The following is a 23,204-nucleotide window of genomic DNA, read 5'->3' as shown; positions in this document are numbered from 1 at the left end:
AGGCACTTCTTACGTGGCAGTAGAAGAAGGAAGTGCCCTCTGTCTCTACTAAAAAATACAAAAAAAAAAAAAATTAGCCAGGTGTGGTGGCAGGCGCCTGTAGTCCCAGCTACTCAGGAGGCTGAGGCAGGAGAATGGCGTGAACCCAGGAGGCGGAGCTTGCAGTGAGCCGAAATCGTGCCACTGTACCCCAGCCTGGGCGACAGAGCAAGACTCTGTCAAAAAAAAAAAAAAAAAAGAGGGAAGTGCCACACTCTTAAACCATCACATCTCATAAGAACTCACTATCATGAGAACAGCATGGGGAAAACCACCCCCTGATCCAATTACCTCCCACCAGGACCCTCCTTTGACACGTGGGGATTACAATTCAAGATGAGATTTGGGTGGGGGACACAGGGCCAAACCATATCAGAGCCCAACCATGACAACACCTTCTCTGAAGTGTGGCCTCCTCCAGGAGGGACCATGGATTTCTGTAGATATAGGTAGACTCTGGGTAAAGGTGCCAGGGCCAAATATCCTCATGTCTTCCCCTCTACTCTCTCTCTCCTTCCCCAGAGCCCTGCCCCAGACTTATATAAGATCAGCAGTTGCTGACAGATCCTGCTCAACCTCAGCAGGGAGTGGGTGAGGGCAAGGGCTGGAGAGGGCTTGAAGCAGGCCTTTGGGATGGAGCCTGGTGAGCCAGCCCTGTGTCAGGAAGAATGTGTGGCAGCGGACGGGCAGAGTGGGCAAATGGCGGTGGGGGATGTTGGCTATTTTGGCAGGTGCAGGAGCAAAACTACAGGAACATGTGCCCCATGCCATAAATGCCCATGTGGCCCTCCAGGTGTTCTATTTGAAACCAGAACAGACACACAGGGAACATGCACACAAAGTAAACCCTCTTGAGAGTCCTGATAAAGCAGAGGCCACCCAGGCATGGGATTGCAGGCTGAGAGCAGAGTTTGGGGGCAGAAGGCAACTTCCAAGATGTTCCTTAATCTGTGTGCGAGGATCTTGGAAGTCAGAGGGTAAGAGCGCACCTGCAGCTGCATTTGAGCTGATGCTGTGGATACACACTCCTAAATCTATGTGGAGACAGTTTTGTCTACTAGGAAAGGTCACCCCATGACCAGGCTACTTGCTCCTTTTAATGGGCTGAGCAGTGTTGGCAGGCTGCTGGCTCTGCAGGGCTCAGTGAGAATATCTGCAGGATGAATCTTCTCCATGACCCCCAAGGCCATGTGGCAAGCCCTCCTCCCAGGGAATGGACTTAAAGTGCTACAAGAGGTCAGATACAAAGCAGAGTTTTCATTCAAAAACCTAAAACAGGAAGCTGTTTGAGTGGGGGGGAGTGAGGACTGATAAAGATCATTTCTCAATGGTTTTAAAATCAAACGATGTAAGACCATAATCTGCCAAAACTACCAGATTATAAATCCATAGTTCAGGACCCAGGCAGTCCATTGGCTTGCACGTGGATGTCTATGCATGTGTATGTTTGTGTTCATTGCTGGCACATTGTAGGTTCAGTACGTAATGAAAATGAGAGAGGAGGAAAGCAAGTCTGGTGGCAGCTGAGCTGACTTTTCCACTTGATCTGTCTCTGAATCCTCACAGCCCAGGTTCTGCTTGGCTCTGAAGGAGAAATGGTCCTCTGGACCAGGTCTTCCCCTTCCCCATGAGTCCCCTGAAACCTGCAGATCTTGCCTACTTGTGATCCACACTCTTCTGTGTGTGGACAAAGAATGAAGTCTTGCCATTATCTGCCCCCTTCTCCAATCACTCGACCACATGTCCTGCCTTTCCAGTCCTCAAATTCTTCTCTCAATTCTGCTGCCTTGGGAACTACTGTGTTGCATCTACTGCTTCTGTCCTTGAAAGAATCCTCTGCACATGGGACTTCCATTTGCTCCACACCATTCAGGACCCCATCCCCTCCACAGTCCCTGGTGGCCTCTGAGTCCTGTGGCCTTGATTCCCCAGCCAGGTGTATCTTCCTCCATGTGGGCCTCCACACTACTAGCAGATCCACAGTGGGGCCAGCTGAAGCCACATGCCTGCCAGCCAGCATCCTGAGAAGGAGGAGATAACAGGAAAGCAAGGGGCTTGACAGAGAGAGACGAATGGGGTGGGGGATAAAGTGGAGAGTGCGAAAGAAGCCAGGCTGCTCAGAGAAAAGTCAGGGAACCTTTAATCTCTATTTCCCATTCTAGCTCACCAAGGCCCAGACTTGCTTTGTGTCCTGGCCTGGAATAACCTAAAATTTAGGATTGCTTTTCCTAAACCCTCCCTTAACTTAAAGGTGGTTTATTGTTTCTTGTAAGCTGAACAGCCCTTCAAACAGACTACAGCTTATTTGTCTGGATGCCTGGAAGAGGGATCTGGGCATCTAGAGCCCTACAGAGCCCAATGGACAAACTCCAGTAGACCCTGGGTATCATGGACTGCATGTGTGAGGCTTCTACTGACTGTTCCAAGGCAGGAGCTCTGTTCAGGAAGCTATGATACAGTCACTTAGCTAGTGAGGAAATCCAGCCACCATCCAGCAGCCACTGCTCAACACCAAAGAGTTACTCCCAGCCCATTGTGGATATCCCTGTCCTTGCAAAGTGATGTAACAAAAGTCACCTTCCAGTACTACAATCAATGGGAAGAGAAATCCAAGCTGCAGTGGCAAGAGAAAGCATGTGCTGAAACAGTGCTTGCAAATTTCAGGAGCCATAAGAGGACAGGCCACTTACGGGGTCACAGGGCCACTGTGATAGTAGAGCAGGTGAGCAGGTCAAAGACCGGTGAGTGGGAGTCCTGTTTTGTCTCCAGAGGGTGCTCAATGTCATCCTCCTCTAAAGAGGCCTCCCCACCCACCTGCCTACCCAGTGGCTACTACTCATCTAACTCCCAAATGCAGTCATCTTGGACACATGCTGGTCTCTTTATTAGCTGTGTCCCCAACAGGAATGAGGGCAGGGACCTCATGTGTTGGATTCACACATACAAATGAGAGGGAGCTGTGGAGCGGTGCCCCTGACATTTCCCCAGCAGCCTGCCCTCAATGGGTACCCCAGGGAGAGTGTGCAGGCATGAAGGGCCCCACCTCTGGATCTGAAGCTGCAGGAAAAGGCCCCAGTGTCCTCTCACGCTCTTACTCCAGGAGAGTCTGGCTCCACTACCTGGGAAAGGCTTTTAGGAGCCTCTCCTAAGTCTGTGTGGGGAGAATTTTGCTTACAAAGAAAGTTTCCATGTGAGGGGGACTTTCCAAAGTTTAGAACATGACCATGTGAAGGTTATCTGCTTGAGGCTCAGAGGAGGGAAATGTATCAGGGTCACATTGGAGGTTCTGGTGGAGCCAGAGCTGTTGAAATCACCCAAAGCTCTGGGCAGGACTGACCCCATTCCTCTGCCCTGTCCTCGATTTGTCCTCCAACTCTCAGCTGTGGAATTGAAATACTCACCAAGCTCCAGCCCTGGCAGTGGGTGAGGTTTGCTTGGGGCAGGGCCCCCAGGTCCTGGTACTCCTAACTCAGTGAAGGCACAGGGGACAAGGCACAAGAGACTCACTGGTTGGAGGTGGGCCAGCCCAGGGGCACTGGGAATCCTGCACAGATGGGGCTCTGAGGTCCTCTGTTCCCTGGACCCCGGATCTGAGATAGGAACCCTCATCCAGAGTCATGGAGCCAGGGCAGGGCTCCTGCCCCACATGCTTGTGGGGAGTAGGCAGGGCTCTGCACGTGGTCTCATCCCCTCTGGTTATGGGTAGCACCAGAGTAGTCAATCAACAGTTAGAGTTCTAATGACTGAAAGAAAAGCATTAAACTACAGTCTGAAGGGGCTGAGGGGCAAAAGGCTGACTTTCTTAGGGTGGTTGGTCCTAGAGTCTCTGATGGCTCATCATTCTACAAGCTCACACAGCCCATGTGAGGAGAAGAGGAGGGACAAGCAGCTGGGAGCAGATCAGGACCTCAGTGATGGGGGCATTACAGACACATGGAGGCACATGCTGGAAGCTGGTGAGATAGATGACCCTGGAGTTCTTGAGGGACACTGCACCTGACTCTAGAAGTGAGCTGAAAGGGGTGGACATCTTCAGATTGCTCCCAGAGGCTGGGCTGGGAAGAAGTTGGCTGAGTCTCACCAATATCCCTGAGCCCTAGAGGCCCTGGCCAGAGAGGTCCATAGGCAGACAGGGGGCAGAGGCAATGAGACACAGGGGTGCTTCTGCAAGAGTCATGGCTCTGGCATGAGGGAGACCTCTTGAGATGCAGACTCAAAGGTCTGTCTTGGCAGGGTTTGTCACACCTGTGGGGCAAAGAGCTAGGAAAAGGAAAGGCTGGGAGAGGAAGGGGCCACTGGATAGGAAGGCAACTGATAGAGTTTGGCTTTGTCCCTACCCAAAATCTCATCTTAAATTGTAATTCCCAAAATCCCCACGTGACAAGGGAGAGACCAGGTGGAGGTAAGTGAATCATGGGTGCATTTTCCCCTATGCAGTTTTCATGATAGTGAGTGAGTTCTAATGAGACCTGATTATTTTATAAGTGTTTGGGTAAGTTCCTTCTTTGGTCATTCTCCTTTCTGCCACCTTGTGAAGAAGGTGGCTTGCTTCCCCTTTGCCTTCCACCATGATTGTAAGTTTCCCAAGGCTTTCCAAGCCATGTGGAATTGTGAGTCTATTAAAACTCTTTCCTTTATAAATTACCCAGCCTTGAGTATTTCCTTATAGCAATGTGAGAACAGATTAATAAAGCACATTCCTTTGCATGAATGATACGCCCAGAATGGGTCAGAGCCCTGCAATCTGTTGGCTGAAGGGGTGGGGGCTCTGCAGAGCTGCAGGGAAGCAAAGTCAGATGAGGGTTCTCCTGTGTTCCTGTGTTTGGTTCAGACCAGCCTGTGTGAGCAAGTATGGGGCATTCTGGGTGGTTGGACTGTGCAATTGCAGGCACATTAGTGTGTGCACACAGGGGAGTATGTGAGGATCTCCCACCGTGCACCTGTGGCCCTCTCCCTCAGAGCCAGGCCCCTCCCTGCCCCCCAGTGTCCAGTTAGGGGTCAGATTTCTTTTCCCACTGAGTCCATTTTGGTTGCTGACTCTTCATGCCTCCTGATTGAGAGAATCAAGGTGGAGATCAGGGACTAAAACAGGACAGTGAGGGGCTCAAGATCCCCCAGGTCCAGCCCCCCTGCCCAGCGTATTCTCCCTCTTCCTGAAAGGGAAGCAACTCAGACCTACCTGATAGGGGAGCAACCCAGACCTACTCCTTCCCTCTGCTATAATCTGACCCACAGGCCTGTCCATTGCTCCCTTACCTCCCCTGTATCTACCCCTGAAATGACTCATTGCTCTGGGGGCTGTTCCTTCTCTGCTCCAGATCATCCCACCACAAATGGGCCCAGAGTAAAAGACATCAGGGAAGAAAATGGTATCTGGGAGTCTTGATCTCCAGACTCCTGGGCCCTTTTGATCCACAGGTTGAGCCTGACTTCACCACCCCTAAGAGCCTCAAGATCTCCTAAAAAGAGAGCCTTCCATCCTAGGGTTTAGGGCCACTTGCAGCAGCAAGGCATTTTCAGAGGCCCTGGATCGAGGATAGACTCTGCCTCACTCTTGTTACATCCAGAATATGCTATAGGCACCTGAAAAAGCTCCCTCACTGTCCCTAGGGAGCTATGTGCTCAGCTAAGGAGATGGGCTCAGGAACATGATGGTAACTCAAGGTTCTGCCAACATTACTTGACATACGAAAATACAGAGTTTTCTAGCACTGCCATGGCCAGGATTTTGGTTTTGGAGACCTCAGAGCTAATCAGCCTAAAGATCCCTTGCAGGCCCTGAGCCCCCCACCTTCTGGCTGTAGGTTGATCTGCCAGTTCCTTCTCCAAGAGGTGGTGCTTGCTGACTATACCCACATGAGCAGTGAAGGGCTCAGAGTGAGAGGAACTCAGAAACTTAATGGATTCTGATCTCTGGGAACCAAGAACACAAAATGCTCCCTGACCCATACAAGTGAGGTGCACAGGCCATGCTCAGCACATCAGGTATCCTCCACACCTCTGGAGGTGTGCTGGCCAGGAGCCTCATGTTGGCACTGTAGAATGGAAGACGGGACAGACAAGTCACGAGAGACACCCCCACCTCAGGAAGGAAGACCAGGCCTGTCCCTAGGACTGGAGGACTAGTCCCCAGCACCAAAGAGAACATGGTCCTCCATCACAGAGTGTACTATGTTGACTTGGCCAAAGTGAAGAACTTCCAGATTCCAGGAATTTTTCTCCATTCCTGAGAAACATCCACTCAGTAGGACATCCCCAGGATCAGAACATCTTCCACTCCTTCCTTCTCTTCTCTTCCCACATCTATCACTTTCACCTCAAAGACACTCCTGAGTCAGGTCCTTCCTTTCCATCTTCCCCACCTAAACAATCAACATCTATCTGCTCCCCAGCCTGCCACCCAGAGCTCTTCACCAGGCTGTTTATATGTGACATAAATCTGATCCTGTCCTTCCAGCTCTGACCCCTCAGACTGCAGAACAGGGGCCAAACTCCTTGGCACAGCACACAAGGCTCTCGTTATCTGGTCCCTCCCCCTGCCCACACCCCATGCCTATGTGCCAGCCAACAGAACACCCATGCTCTTCACTGTGCCCTTCCCCGTGGTGTTCCTTCTATTGGAAATGCCATTCCTCCAGTTTTTCCACCTGAAAACATGCCACTAGTTCTTCAAGTTCCATGTTGAATGTCAATTGCTTCGTAATACTTTCCCCAGTTCTCAAAGGCTGAGCGGTTGCAGCTACTCCTGACCTCCTAACCCTGGGTTTGATATTGCTGTCCCTGCACCTCCCTGCTTGAGTGGTCTGTGTGTGTTTTATGGTCTCATGTGAGTTGCTTGGGGGCACCAACTCTGCCATTCATCATTGTACTCATCCTCTTCCATCCCCACCCCAACCCCCAGGCCTAGCCTAGCACAGTCAGCTTCAGTGAATGTTTAGAGGGCAGATGAATACAGCACGAGTGGATTAAATTCCTGACACATATTTGCAACTGCTTTTCAGATCTGATATATTTTTTCCCAAAGCATGGTCCTTAAACTCCTTGCATCAATGTTACAGAGCATGGGGACACTTATTAATCCCATAGATCCACAGGCCCCCACACAGGACCTGCTGAGGCAGAGGCTTTCCCTCCCTATGCTGTTCCTGGTCTCCCTCCTGAAAAGCTTCCTCCTCCTTCCCACCTCAAGACTAAACCCTCCTCCTTCTTTGGTGTCCCATCCAAGCCCTGCCTCCTCCAAGCAGCTCTCCCTGATCCTACTTCCCTGTACCATCTAATCCAGCTATAGTCTCTCCTATCAATCCCATCCCTCACCAGATCTGGAGCCCTGGGCAAGGAATGCATGTTCCTTTTGTGTATCATAGGATACAACCTGGCACAAGGGGCATGGGTGGCAGATACTCAGAAAACAATTTGAACAGGACCAACAAGAAAGAGCTGGGGCTTCCAGTCCCCCTGGCCCCCACCTGCAGGTTAAAGTGGTTTCTCAGTTGTCTTTCCTGGGGCTCATCTGAAGGGGGCAAGAAAAGCAGTGGCTTGTGAGAGTCCTGGGGAGGTCGGTGATCCCCTCAAGCCCTCAAGTCAGGATGCTTCCTCCTCCTTGGATATCCTACCCCTTCCAACAAGCATCAACTGTGACCAAAGAAGTCTGTGAATAAGCCTTCATTAAAGACCCTTGTCTTGTCTGGTAAACATACCTGTAAAATCCCATACACCAGTCAGGGTCACAAGCCCTTCTCCAGGCTTCCTTCTAGGGAACCTGTAACTAGCTGTTTTCCTATCTGCCTCCTCGCTGCCTACCAGCCCTGTGGGCCACCAATCAACATTGGGCTTTCAGCCTCCTCGATAGGGCCTGGCACACATTAGAGACACAATGCCCAGTGAATGAATGAGTGACGCTGTGAACCAAATAATTAAGAATAAACACTAGGACAAGGCAATATGAGATTTCTCCACCCCACATACTTTGTACTGTTGGGGCAGTGGCCTAGCAGAGGGCAGTGGGAGAGCCCTGTTGCTCTCCACCTCTCCCCCCTGCTCCTGTGCAAGCCTCCTAAGTGAGGCCAGGAACCGATGAAGGAAGGTGTAGGTCTCCTAAAGCCCAGCGCCATCCTGGCCTGTACCGTCATCTGCAGCTCTGACCTTGTCCACTATGTGGGGCTGCTCATGCTTACTGGCACCCAGTTCCTGGGTCACTAACCTACTCTCCTTTATTTAGCACAGCCTTGTCTGCTTGGGGCCACCCATGGGAACCCAAAGCCCTACTCTATCCAGAGCATTGTCCTATCTAATCCAAAGCTCCTATGCTGTGATGGGTGCCGGATTCCTCAGTTTACCTTGAAGTGGATTCAAGACAAGGGTGTGCTGTGCTCTCACCTGAAAGGAGGTGGTCCTGGGCTGGAGTATTTGAGGGAGCTACTGCAGGTGCATCGAGTGGATGAAGGGGTCTGCCTCTTCCTCCTTACTGAGGATTTTCACCCAGATGGGGCAGGGGGAGCATCACACAGAGGTCTAGAGCCCAGTGGTCTCAGGCAACTACAGACCCCACAACTCATCCAAGGAGCTGCAGAAGAAGGGGAAAGTGAGACAGTCCTCTGCTTCTCTCTCCTGCCTCCTTCACCTTCTGCAAGAGTGGTTGGTGGATGCATTTCCTTGGGGCCAGGCCACCAGGCAAAGCTTCCTAGGGGAGCTTCAGGAAAAATCTGAGGCTTCCCAAGAGTCTGCTGGAGCCCTGGAGTCCAGGCCTGGATGAGGATGTGATAGGGGGTACCAGGTCTCCCTGCCCCATGGCTAGTGCCCCTTCAAGTCCAGCAGCCTGCCCCATCTTAGTCCCTGTTCTGACCATGGCTGGAAGGAGACAGTGTGAAAGAGACTGCCAAGACCAGCCTGCCTTAGTGGGGTGGATGGGAACCAGAGAGGGAGCCAGAGACAACCTGGGTGGAAATAGGAGGGAGCCCTCCAGGATGGGAGGTAGAAGGGTAGGAGGGAGGGGACACTGCTAACCTGGAGTGTGACTATTGATAGGCAGGAGACCACAGTCAGAGGGCCCAACACACCCTGCTCTGCAGAGGATAGTAGTTTCTTCCAAGGGAGGGCCCTTGCTGTCTGCCTCTCAGTGGTGGCTTGGCCTCCCCTGAGAGGCCGGCTGTCCTGGGCCTGGCTGCGCTGAGGCTGTGGTCCTTTTTGGAGCCAGCTTGATGTCTGGTCAGGCTCTTCTTTAGCACCGGTGACCTTTCTCAGACACCAGTCTCCTTTGTGATCCTGGTGTGTTTTCTAAGACACTTGTCTTTTCTAGAACCGACTTCTCTGAGATGGACCTTTGCTCTCTCACTGCTATCTTCTCCGACACTGATGCCTTTCTTGGGGCCAGTGTCTTCTCTGAGACACTTGTCTTTTCTGGAACCAGATTCTTCTCTGAGCTGTCTTTTCTGATACCACTGTCTTCTCAGATAGTTTTCTCCAAGGCTAGCACCTTCTTGGAGATGGAAGTTTCTTCTGAGACCAGTCTCTCATCCAGTGCTGTCTTCTCTAGGATGGAGGATTTCTCTGAGACTGGGGACTTCTCTGTTTTTTTCCCCTCCCTCTTGGTTCCCTGCTCACCAAGCTCTCCTCCTCCAGGGCCCAGGGACTCCGCTGCTCCTGGCTTTGTCTCTGGTGAGGTGGGGTCTCCAGTTCCTTCTTGGGGACTAGGAGATGCTGCATGGCCTGCCAGGGTCTCAACTGTCCCTTCCCTCCTCTGCCTCCTGCCTCTCCCAGATGGGGGCCTATGCAGCCTTCACCACCTGCTACCTCTGCCTCTTCTGGCAGGTTATGATAGCTTGGATGTCCTCATCCTCATCTTGGGAGGCTGGGGGCAGCAGCTTAGAAACCTCTGCTTCTTCCATGCTTGAGAGTCTGAGTAGGGAGGTGGAGTTGGAAATATAATCACAGGATATCAGAAATGGAAGGGACCTTGGGTGTACCTAACCAATGGAGATGACTTCAGGATCACCATGGGGAATGCAAGAATGTCAGGCCCTGGCCTCCTCCCGACCACCACTTAAATAAGGATTATCTTTACCTACTCTACATATTGGGCTTCCCGGGGGTCATTAGAACAAAGCACTCCATGTTTTTTTAAAAAGTTAATAAACACCTAATAAGGACCAACTATTCCATGTTTAGACATAGTCAACAAAAATTAAGCAACTATATTATATGTGCCAGATCCTGTGCTAGGCATTGAGGGTCAAAAGAAATAAACACAGCTCCTGCCCCTTAGATCTTAGATCAAAACTAGAAGTATTCAGGGATTTGTCAAAGGTCTCACAGCTAACTGACAGGAGAGCTTGGAGTGAAACCGAGGGCTTCTGGTGCACCATTCCACTTTCCTGTCAGTCATATGGGTACAGTTCAGACTAAGTGATAGCTACAGGTATGGCTGCGGCCTAGGCACACACCTTGTTCTCCATTCTCTGGGGGACCCAGGGAAACAACAGCATGAAAGGATTGTCAAAAACCCACAGCACTCGGCCTCCAGCAGAAGGAGATTCTTTTCCTTCCTCAACTCTCTCTTCTCCATGTGATTTCAGGCAAGTTAACTCACTTTCGAAGCCTCAGTTTTCAAATCTGCAAACAGGGCTTGCAAGGAAGTAAAATGAGACTCATCTCATGAGACTGCCCAGCACAGTCCTGGCATGCGAGTGGCATTCAGTAAATTCTTGGCCCTTCTCTTCCTTTCCTCATAATCTCAATGTCTAGATAGCGAAACCAGTTCCAGTGTTCCTCCCCTCAGAACTAAATTACGGGGGTCAGAATTAGAGGGAGGAAGCTTGGCTGAGAGGAAGAGGTGTGCCCCAGAACTGGACAGATCTGGATATAAACTCTGGCCCTGCTGCTCTGTAGGTATATGATCTTAGCAAATCCCCTACATATCCTTCAGCCCAGTTTCCCTTTCTGTAAAATGGGTTCACAATACCTCCCTCTCAGGGATATTGTGAGAACTCAGTGAGCTATGGCCACAAAATGTCCCACAAAGTTTTGACTCATAGATGATCTCAATAGTGGTAATCATTGTTATGAAGAGGGTGGAACCTAGCTGGGCTAAGGGGTGTGGAGAAGGTGAGGAATTTGAAATTTATCTTTACATCCTTCAACCTCATTCCTTAAGCTTCAGTGCTTGACCGGCTGAACACGCTGCATGAAATCTGGGGCAGTTAATTCATCCCCACCACCCAGGATACCACGATGATGCCCTGGCCCCTACCCTGACCTGAGCACTTGATGGTCTCCATCTGACTGAGCCTGGGAGCCTCGTTCTCTGTGGTGCAGCTCTGGCTGCAGTGGCACCATCTGAGCTTCTGCTCCTCCTTATCTTCCAGAGACCACTGCCAGGCAAGGCTCACGGATGGGAGGAGAAGGTCAACACAGCACAGAGAAACACAAGACCCTCCCCATTGCCTACTCCTGTGGGGCTGAAAGAAGAGACCACATATCCTTCTGGCCTGCATTGAACACAAGAGGCTATCAAGTGTCTGAAATGTGGCTGGTCTGAACCGAAACATGCTGTGTGAAATACACACTGGATTCTGAATACCAGTTAAAACTCTCATTAAGAATTGTGTATACTAATTACATGGTGAAATGGTAATATTTTGGATATATTGGGGTAAGTGAGCTATCATATTAACATAATTTTACTTTTTACTTTTTTAATGTGAACACTCAAAATTTTAACATTTTAAACGTAGTTCACATTATATGTCTATTAAATCTCTACTAAAGCTGCAGGGAATTGGTTTAAACCAGGGTTTCTCCACCTCAGCATCACTGACACGTTGACAAGTTAATCCCATGTATGAGGCTGACATGGATTGTAGGATGTTGAGCAGCAAACTTAGCCAATATCTGCTGGGTGCCAGCAGTAGCACCCCCAGCTGTGACAATGAAAATGCTTTCTGACATTGCTGAATGTCCCTGGGGGGCAAAATCACCTCAGATGAGAATCCCTGGGTTGGACATTACTCTGGACTTCAGGGTGGGAATGTGAGGCCTCCCTGCCTGGGGATGACTAGGAATGTGGAAGGGTGGGCATGGTTCTGCCTGAAGGAAGTAGATCAACTTGCCAAGTGCCTCTTTCTTTTTGGTCCTGGGATTCTTAGATAATATTTCTCGGTGGACAGTCAGGGAGAGATTTCCTCAGAGTTACTCAGTTCCCCATGGAATTTCTTAGCTTTGGGGAGGGGGAGACTTGCAAATAAAACCAATTATACCTGAAAAACCCCGATATAATCTCCCCTTTGCTTCCCAGGGGCTCTTGGGGTCTCTGTCACCTTCTAGATGAAAAGAGCTGAGTTAGAGAGCTTGACAGATGGTAATGAAAACTCGGACAACTTTTACTTGTCTGAGGAGCAAGGGGACCCCACACACCATACTTTTGGCTCCTGCCCCAGTGACCCTTAATTCACATGGTTATCCAAGTACTCTTGTAGCCAGCCAGCCAAGCCCCACCAATTTATCCATCTACCACTCACTCACATATCTGTGTACCCAGCCACCCACCCATTTCAATCATCCTTGTCCCACCTTCCCTACCACACACTCACCCCCTGCCCCCCAGCCCATCCTCCCTTCCAACCACCACACTTCTTCCAATCCAATCAAGGAGCAAATGCATACTTGCTGAGCAACTGTGACAAGCCAGCACCATTTCAGGAACTGCGGTGGAGGCGGGAGGGGGGTTCAAAGAACATAGCAGGGTACCTGCCCTGGAGACACTAACAATCTAGTAAGAAACAGAAGAACGTCCACCAACAACTCCCCCAACCAAAGTGCACAAGTCAGTCTGCAGAGTGAGAACACAAATGCTACAAGCCAAGATTATCCGGAGAGGCTCAAGGAAGAGACTGAACCTAGGCTGGACTCAGTGAGCGACCAGACTTCGGATGTGGTCTCTGGCAGTCCAGGCAAAGAAGAGGTACTGAGCACTCCAGGAGGCCAGAAGGTTTGGCGTTTGCTGAGGACAAGAGGCTGTACTTCCCTAGGAAGGCAGGAGAGGGCTTGAACAGAGGAGTAGCAGACTGTGAGAGTTAGTCAGGTGAGCCCCTCCTGGAACCTCTCTCTGTCTCCCCAGTGTTTACACCTGGGTTGGAAAAGACCTTTGTCTTCCCTTCCAGAGTTACAGCAATGACTATAAGGCCTACCCTTGCCACTCCTGGGTGCCAAACTGTCCCTTCTCTTTGCTCTCCAGCCTCTCATGCTGCCCACCTCTAGTTCCTACTGAGCCTCTTCCCTCCTGGATGGTATAAAATGGTGCCACAGGGAGTCTTAGAAAAGACAGTCAGGTGATCTGGTTTCTAGTCCTCCTGCCCTTGGGTAAGTCATTTCCTTTTCTCTTTTTCCATTTTCCCTCCAAAAATCAGAAGGTTCAACCACAAGACAGCTCTCATTTTTTTCTAGGTCCAGCATCACATGTATTGAGCCAATATTCACTAAATGAATACTTCTGAGCATCTACTGTGTGCCAGGCACACTTCCAGGGACTAAAATCAACAAGATCCTCCCCTTCATGGAGCACAAATCCAGAGTGGAGGAGAGTCAGACCACGAGTGAGGAAAACAAGCTCATGAACAAAATGTGCTAAGTGTCACTGGGACAACAGAACGAAGTAAACAATGTGGGAGAGGGTGGCTGGGTGATGAAACCCTCTGAGAGACCTGGTTCATGAGGGGGAGGCAGAGCTGGATCTGGCAGCTAGAGTCCCAGGAGGAGGGCACAGCGAGTACAGAGCCTGGATGTGAGGAGGTAGGTATCCAGGGGAAGAGGGTAAGTGTGGGCCAGGGAGTGGCCTTAAGGGAAGTTGGACAGGGTGGCAGGGCTAAAGCACGGGGTCTTGAAGACCAAGGAAGAACCTTGGGTTTTAATCAAAGTGTGCTAGAGAGCCCTGGAGAGTTGTACACAGAGAAGTGACAGGGTGGAATTTCTGTAGTTTCAATCTCTCTGGCTGATGTGTGGGACAAGAATGGAAAGGGCAGGGGAAAGGGGAAACAGGAGACCTGTTACGAGGCACCTGCAATTGTACAGGTGAGAACTATCATGACTTGAACTGACAGAGAGATACGGGAAAGGGATGGATTCGGGGCACATTCTGAAGAAAGAGACACCAGGTTTGCTATTGGATTGGATGTTGGATGGCGGGTGGGTGAGGAAAGAAGAATTAAGAATGAGATTTTTGGCCTGAGCCATTCCTGGAGCTACCATCAGCAGGACGGGAAGCCCAGGGGAGCAAGGAGTGTGGGGGATGTTGGGTGGTAGAGTAGAGGGACAGGAAGGAAATAAAGACCTGTGTTTCTGGCTTGCTCCAAATGAGATGTAAGTAGTGAAAAGCAAAGGAGATCAAGATGCTGCAGTCAAGAAGCTGAAAAAATACCAAGCAAGGGCGTTGACATAGACAAAGGAGCAAGAGCCTCAGTCAAATGCTGCTGTGAGGGAGAATGAGACCAGGTGGAGCAGTGAGTACAGGGGTGCCAGGCTTCCTGGAAAGGGCAGCTTCGGTGGATGTGCCAGAGCCTGACCCAACTGGTGAGCATGAATGGGAATGAAGAAAGGAATTAGTGATTAGCAGCACTCTTTTGAGAAGTATTACTGAGAAGAAAAGCAAATAGAAGGGGACAGTAAGTACCTAGAAGAGGATGGTAGATCACAGGATGCTTTTTTAAGTTGAGGTATAATTTATATAAATGTACAGATCTTAAGTTTTGCTTTTCTTAAAAAAAAATGAGCAAATGCAGGAGAGGAGAGCCTGAAAAGAAAGGGTGATTAAGATGTCCTGCAGTGAGGGAAACAACTGCAGCATACGGCATCTTTCTTCTCTAGCACCCAGCATGGCACCTGGCACCCAACAAGTGCAGATCAATGTGGAAGAGCAAGACAATGTCAATTTCAGCAGTGCAGCACCCTTCTCCTCCCTAGGAACTACTCAACCTCTGCCTTGATACTGAAGAGCACAAAGCAGGAGAAAACTCTATGTCTTTCCCAAAGGCAATCTGTCTGTCTCTCTTCCTGGGAAGGTAAGTGCCTGCCAATCACTCTACAGGAAAGGATGTACCTTTGAAGAGGAACTTTCTGGACCCTCTTAATTCTTCCATCAGTGCAGCTCTTCCAGGTTAGAACCTCAGTCCCTCTGTCAGTCTTACCTCCACTTCGTCATGCAGAAAGCCCCCAGTCAAATGTTTCTCCCCATGGCCTTCATCATGGAACTTAAGCGAGGTTCCTCTGGGCCTCTACATGACTCCTGTGGGCTCTGGGTTGTCTGTAGAATTATCATTCATCATTCATTCATTGCATACAAACTGATGGTCTCTTATGAGGTAAGATTCAATGTCCCACCTCTCCTTGGTTTTCTTGTTCAAAATTAGAAATGTCAACTTCTGCTGTCTTTCATCTGGTATCACATCCCCAGCCCCCACACCCCCACTTCTCTGAATGCATCCGTGTCCCTTGCACATAGTCTGGGAACAGCTCTTGCCCTCCAAAGCTGAGGGATTCATATACTGGGGAAAGAGACCCACACAGCTCAAAGCACCTCTTCCCTGAGCTGGCGGGGCTGGAGCCTCCAGGACCCCTGAATCATGAGCAATCCAGTTTCCACACGCTGCCCTCAGCCCTTGGGGATTTGGTCTATTTTTTTACCCTCCAGTGAAGCCTTATGCGGTGTCTGATCAGAGCCTGATCTCCTTGGAATTGACTCACTCCCCAGGCTGGATCTGGTAATGAGAGGTCTGCAGGGGGCTGGGCTGTAGGAGGTGGGGCCCAGGCATCTTTTGAGTGTCCCTGAGCTTTACACCAAGACTCCACAGCTCACTCAAGGTGATGTGGCTACCACTCCTCCTGCTTGGGAATCATGGGGCCACCTTCAACCCCTGATACTGGCAAAACCTGAGTCCCTTGAGCATCACCACCCAAGCCTGGGAAGAAAAGCTGTCTCCAATAAGCAAAAGTTATGAGGAAATTGATAGAAATGGAAGGCAAAGGTCAGTCCCCAGGAGGGAGCGCAGCAGGTGCAGGTGTTGAGACTCCTATGAGAATAAATAAATTAGGGGCTTAGAACAGTGCCTGGAATTTGTTGATGTAGAAAATAATAATCAATAACTAAAGGAATAAAGGAGGAAGAAAGGACACTCACATGTGTGCTTACTCCAATGAGAGGTACTGCTCTAATATTATTGACATTCCTCTTTACAACAGCCCTGGGAGGTAAGTGCGTGTTATCCCCATTTTGTATATAACTTTCCCAAGATTACACAGCTAATAAAAATAGGAAACCAGCCGGATGCAGTGGCTCACATCTGTAATCCCAGTACTTTTGGAGGCCACGGCAGGTGGATCACCTGAGGTCAGGGGTTTGAGACCATCCTGGCCAACATGGTGAAACTCCATCTCTACTAAAAATACAAAAATTAGCCAGGCGTGGTGGCAAGTGCCTGTAATGCCAGCTACTCTGGAGGCTGAGGCAGGAGAATTACTGGAACCCAGGAGGCAGAGGTTGCAGTGAACCAAGATGTTGCCACTGCACTCCAGTCTGGGTGACAGAACAAGAGTCTGTCTCAAAAAAAAAAAAAAAAAAAAAAAAATGGAAACCAAGATTTAAATCTAGGTCAGCGTCTCAAGTGCCCACACCCTTAACCACTTTACCACTGCCAGAAAATGCTGCTGGGGAAGCCTGGCCCTAAACCAGAGTGAGGTTCTACCTCCTTGGGAGCTCAACAGCTGAGCATTCAGAAGGAACAGAGGGGCCCCTAAGGTGTGGGATTTCTCACCCCAGGACAGGCTGCAGCTCAGAGCACAGCCTGGGAGGGCAGAGTTTTGAGGAAACCCAGTGGCCAGTGCAATACTGATCCTCAAGGCCAGAGCCAGGCCTGGGGTGAAACCTAAAGGCCCCAACAACTGGGGGTCCCAACAACTCTCCCTAGCTGAGGGCACAGACCCAGTTGACTGCCCACCACTGTTTCCCTCTGAACAATGCTTTCCCCCAGTCCTGGCCTTCACTGGGGGACCTATTTCCCTCCTTGTGCCTGCATGTCATACTGCTATCCTCCCTATTCCAGACTTCACCAACTCCAAAATGGAGCTCCACTTTTTCTCTTAAATTCTCTCTAAAGGACATGTGTCCTGTTACTCACTGGAGAGCTTGTTTTGATCTCTCCTTTTGGAATTTTCTTCCTAAAGTTTAACTTCCATCTATTCTGCAGCAACTGACAGCAAGGGTTTAAGTGCAGTGGTTAGTAAAGGTCATGCTTAGAAGTAAAACCCATTTTCCCAAATTGAATTACAGGTACATGCCCCTTATACAACAGATCAAGGCTCAGATGCTCTGGTTAAAGTAGGGAGAGGGTGTGAAGGCTGCCCTAGAAGCATTTTCTGGAACCCTGGGGCTCAAGGAACATAATTTTCAATTCTTAGGGGCTAGGATAGAGAAAGGGGGAACAAAGGAGAAAGCCACAGTGGGGGCTGGCCACGATCTTGGAGCCACCTTCAGTCCCTAAGCGGGGCAGTCCTTAGGTTCTCCTTCAACATAAAGGGTTACTGTGGGTGGTCACTTCCAGCCCTGATGGTCTTGGGCAAAGTGTTGGGAGTGCCCAGGGCAGTGCATGGAGGTAGGAAGGCAGCTCAAGCCCCTGGAAAATGATTAACTACTGGCTACTCAGTCCCAGGTGCTCTCAGATCCACCCCTCACCTCCTGCAGACAGGCCAGTCCAGGGAGAAAAGATCAAGGCCTCTGACCAGGGCACCCAGCCAGCCCACTCATCACTGCCCCTATCCCAGGACTGGAACACTCAACTTACTACTTAATGCCAAGATAAGCTGCAGGTTGACCCTCAGCTGCCCACCAGCCTCCCCACCCACACCCTGACTAGGGTCATGCTTGTCACACTCTCAGCACAGTCCTCCCAATCCTGGCAGGCTCTGTTGACAGTGACCTTCTCTCCTCCCTCCCCACTGAAGCTTGTTGTTCACTTAGGGAGTGAAGCAGAAGTGGTCCTCTATTCCAGGTGCCTCATCAGGGTGACTGTTGACGACAGCTGCACCTGCCCATGGGGCTATATGAGAGCTAAGACTGGGCACAGGGGACAGGCCAGGGGCCCCTTTGGCTGAATTGGTTCCCCAGGGGTTTCCCTGGCACTTACCCTGGACATCCTGTGGGAACTTGGCTCCACCCATGCACTCACATGAGTCCATGTTCATCAGAGCAATGGACAACCTAAGGCCAGACTTGCTCCCATTTCCAGTGCTCTAGCTACTTCCCCACACCACACACCCCTGTGCATATCCAGGTGTGTTTACAGACATAAAATGATATCTATCCCACGAGACTATGAACTTCTGAGAAAGTAGTGTCTGGTTTCCTTCTCACCAGAGACTGTTTCTGAGACAGAAGGGTCCTTGGCCTACTGCAGGCCCAGAAACCTCCTTCCCATTGGACTACACAAGGGTCCATTCTCCATTTCTGATCAAGGGCTTGGATTCCCAATGTAGAAGCTTATTCTCATTCAAATTAGTCCATCTTGCAGATAGAATTAGAAGCCAGGGAATGACCTTGGAAAATACAGTCTATTGAGTCCAATTGTTCTTGCATGTCTACTCCATGTAATAATGAAGAATTTGCTCCTTTAGGCTCTAGTGCTGACAAGGAGCTATTATCCATGGGAGTGAGATTAGTCTGATAGAACACAAAAGCCACACACATAAAGGGCTGCTTTCAGCCCCAAGAGGAGGCACCCAGGCCAGTACTGAAGCGAGAGAGGGAGGGGCAGGGAGGTGCCTGACCAGATTCTGCTCATGGGGGAATTTTGGCTGGAGCTGAACAATACATCTCTACCAGGTCACACCACAAAACAGGGCCTGTGTCAAGACAATGCACCTATCTGTGCTTCAATTTTCTTATATATAATTGGGTGGCGATGATAACTATCTTGCTCATCTGGTGGAATTATAGTCAGTAACAAACACGTAATATAATGTACTCGAAACCTCATTCATTCATTGATTTTTTTTTTTTTTTTTTTAAACATGGTTTTGCTCTGTGGCCCAGGCTGGAGTTCAGAGGTATGGTCACCACTCACTGCAGCCTCAATTTCCTGAGCTCAATCCATTCTCCCACTTCAGCCTCCCAAGTAGTTGAGACCACAGGTGTGTGCCACCATGCCTGGATAACTTTTACTTTTTTCTCTTTTTTTTTGTAGAGATGGCGTTTTGCCATATTGCCCAGGCTGGTCTCAAATTCCTGGGCTCAAGAAATCTGCTTGCCCCGGCCTCCCAAATTCTGGGATTACAGGCCTGAGCCATTGCACCTATTCAATGATTTTCTTTTTTAAAATTTTTCATTTGTTTTTATTATATTTTACCATTCATTAATTTTTAATAAACATTCCCAGTATCTGATACTCACTAGGCATCAGACATGTGACAAACATCATGCTAGGTGAAGCAGCTGATGTAATGAACAAGATCCAGTCTGAATGTCCAAGCAATAAAGCAAAATTAGCACTAACCATAAAAAACAACAATGATGGTGGTGAGGATGGTGGTGGTGATGATAGTAATGATAGATGTTCACCCCAGAAGGCTCTGATGCCTGGTGACTGATTTTTGTGTGTGGTGATTGTTCCTCCTCCTGTTCATCTTGGTTATGAACTAAGAGAGATTAAAATGCTTTTGCACAAAGGAGAAAGGATGTATATTCAATGAAATACATTTCTCTGTCCGTTTAAATGTAGAATTTTCAAGAGAGGCAGGGATATTCAGTGTTCACTACCTGGGTGAATGGATTGGTTTTCAGCATCTGCCCTGGGAGGCCCCAACCACTGTCATGTCTCTGATCTCAGGCCTGTGGGGGTAAGTGTGTGCAAGAGGGTTAGGATGTGGCATGTGGCCTGGGAGCTTGCTTTCCTCCCTGGGCCTCAGTATGTCCACTTGTAAAGTTAAAATGTCTACTTTCCCATTGCTTAAGTTTTCTCAAGCTAACTTATCACAAATCAATCTACTGAGATTCACAATGATGATAATGGTTTACCAGAGAACAAAGAGAAATGTGTTTATATATATATACACACACACACATACATACATACATAATATATATCTTAGATATAGATTACATATGTTATATATCTGTATACATATATGGGTTTTGTTTTTGGTTTTTTGCATTTTTTTTCTGTAGCAGCGGTCTCACTATGCTGACTGGGCTGGTCTCAAACTTCTGACCTCAAGCAATCCTCCTGCCCTGGTTCCCCCATAGGCTGGGGTGACAGGCATGAACCACTGCACCTGGCTATGTTGCATGCTTTTGAGTACTTTTTGATTGAAATAAGACATTAGAAATACCCATGAGTTAGTATTACAGAGCAGGTTTCTCATGGATAAAGACAACAAACATCCCCTACTACTGAGTGTTCTGCTGTGGCTTTTAATAGTATTTATAGAATAACTAAGTGAAACTTGAAAAAAAAAAAAAAAAAAAAAAAAAAAAAAACAGAAAAAGAAGTGGTGCTTGTATAAAGTTCTTGTATATAAGGAGAATAAGGAGAAAAAACTATCAAAAATATGGAATATATAGCAGACCTGTTTTCTGAAGATAGTTCCTGTATTTCTAAAGTGCTGGGAGGATGGAGTGCAGAAGAGAGGTGGTGGGAGAATGAGATTTGCTACAGTACACATCCATATTTGGGGCATCATGGCAAGTTCCTGTTCCCTATGCCACAGTGGTACAGTTGACAAATTCTTCAGTAGAATCCACTCTCAAACATCAACTTTATACATTATCTGAAAATATAAAATTATAAAAGAAAAAAAAATCCCAAAGCATTTATTTCAAAGACAAGCTAAATAAAATTTGCTTCTGACTTACTTCAAATCTTGCATAGCAATGAGTAACTTTCTTTCCTTAGATATTCATCCTCTTTAAGCCAGGATTTAGATTACTATAACTATATCTTATGATTAACTGAATAGCTTCATTAGCAATTTCTTCATCAGGTAATTTCATGGCTATTTTCCAAATGGAATCTATTCCTATCAACTTCAGCTTTTCTACATTCTGTTCAAAAGATAAAACAAATTATATGACACACCAGGATCACAAAATTACAGACTATTATTTTCTGTTACATCTTGAGTCCACAACACTTCAGTTCAACATCATTCAAGGCTTCAGGACCTCAGCTATATATGAAAACACTATAATACTGACATGGACCTTGAAAACAAAAACCCACCAACCACAGAAGCACCAGCAACCTCTGTGGGAGCTAGAGTAAGTATGGAGAGTTTTCTTCATATGTCCCTAAACCCAAAGTGGACATATACATCAACAGGCTATTGAAGCAAAAACACAGAAGGAATAAGGTGGGCCCCATCTTCATAACTTTTCTTCAAATGGAAATGGAGTCAGGCTAGAAGCAGCTACTAATTCTTGGGGTTTAAGCTAGTTTCTCCAGAGCTCTGTTAGAAATACCAGGACGGGCCAGGTGTGGTGGGGCTCAGGCCTGTGATCCCAATACTTTGGGAGGCTAAGGCCAGGAGTTCAAGACAAACCTAAGCAACAGAGCGACACCCATCTCTACAAAAATAAATAAAAACAAATAACAGGATATAGGCTTTACAAGAGCTTGTAAAAAATTTTACCACCCAAACAAGCCAGATACTGAATAAAAGGGAACTTGAAAGCCAGCTCTCACTTGGGGCCAAAGTGTCCAGAAACTGGGGGCCCCTGGGGAAAGGACCGCAGACACCTGTGGACCGGCTCCGTGGGTGGCCCTGAACTTGGATGGTGGTCCCGCGGCTCCGGGAACCACGCAGACTGCTGTGCCCACTGGGGTTGGCCTCACCAGGAAGTAAGATCAGCAGAAACGGGGGCGCTCACAACTGGTGCTGGGTTCGGGTTCCTTAGGCCTCTACCCGCAGGGCCCCGTCCCTCCCGTGCCTAGTGGATGCTTCCTCAACTGCTGCTCTCCCCACGACGGGGCTGCTCTTTTGCCCAGGGACTCTGGGGCGGTCCCGGCCCCCAAGTGCACGAGGTCGCAGGTCCCACTACTCATGCCAGAGGCCCTGACGTGCTCGGGCTGCCCACGTGGACCTGGGGTCCCCACACCTGGCTCTGGCACGGGGAGGGCGCCCTCCGGAGTGGGCGCCCTCTGCTGCGCTGCTGCCAACCCTGCCGCTGGAGGTCAGCTCCTCTCCCCAGCCATCCAGGCCTCAGCTCTGCCCTGCCCCGTGGCCACTCCGCTGTCCTACCCCCTGGCCACCACCAGAGGAAGACTCCTTCTTTCCCAAGCTGTGCCCGCACGGTGCGGCCCTACCTGCGGGCAACTTCCGCCCGCTGCTGCCCCAGCTCTGTCCTACACCTGGTTGCATCGCCGAGGCAGCCTCCACAGCGCAGTGCTACCTTCTGGGCACCGAAGGAGGGACCTCTCCTTTCCCTAGTCATTCCACCCCACTGCCCTGTTCCACCCAATAGCCGCCTACCTCTGACCATCCCGCCCCCTGGTCTCCCTGCTTCCACTACCGCCCTCCCGCTGCCTGCTGCCCCAGTCCCTTCCGCCGTGGCAGCCACTGCCACCGTCCAGATAGTGCAACATCCCACAGCGGTCTCCTTAGCGCCCGCAAGTTCCAGCCTCCGAGGAGGACGCTGGCGGATGGCGTCAGCGCCAACTCCTCCTGCTCTGACAGAACACAGCACAGCCCTGTGCAAAATCCACAGGCGAATCAAACGCTGGACCAGGCCCTCAGCAGGCTTTTATACCAGCTTTATGCAAATAAAGGCACCTGGAACACGTGTTCTGATTGAATGAGAGCAAGTCTATAGGACAACTCTGATTGGATAATTAGTGCAATCAGATTAGGCCCAAAGGTTCCTCCTCATCCAATCAGAACATGTGTCCTAGGAGGCTGCACTTGAGGAAGGTGGGTAAAAAAGGCTGTTGAGGTGGGGCAGTCTTCTCGTTTGACACTCTTCTGGGTCTGTGTGCTCTGCTGTCCTATTCTGGCAAAAGGAGGAGGAGCTGGCCTATCTGCTGGGTGGCTTTATTGGAGGCTGGAGTCTGCAGATGGCTGCAGTGAGATGGTAGCCGCTAGGAGGGGGACCTAGGACAACAGGAGGTTGGTTGGTGGGCGGATGGCACGGGAGG

General features: G+C 49.5%; 1 pseudogene; it reads right to left on the bottom strand.

Annotated features, from left to right (window-relative positions):
• Positions 1-1,747: 1,747 nt before the first annotated feature.
• On the bottom strand, positions 1,748-18,255 carry LOC140711770 (uncharacterized; annotated as a pseudogene).
• Positions 18,256-23,204: the final 4,949 nt, after the last annotated feature.

The sequence above is a fragment of the Chlorocebus sabaeus genome, chromosome 6 (genome assembly GCF_047675955.1).
Source record: "Chlorocebus sabaeus isolate Y175 chromosome 6, mChlSab1.0.hap1, whole genome shotgun sequence".
Classification (NCBI taxonomy): Eukaryota; Metazoa; Chordata; class Mammalia; order Primates; family Cercopithecidae; genus Chlorocebus; species Chlorocebus sabaeus.
Note: the sequence above shows the minus strand (reverse complement) of the source record. Positions and strands in the feature narration are given on the sequence as shown.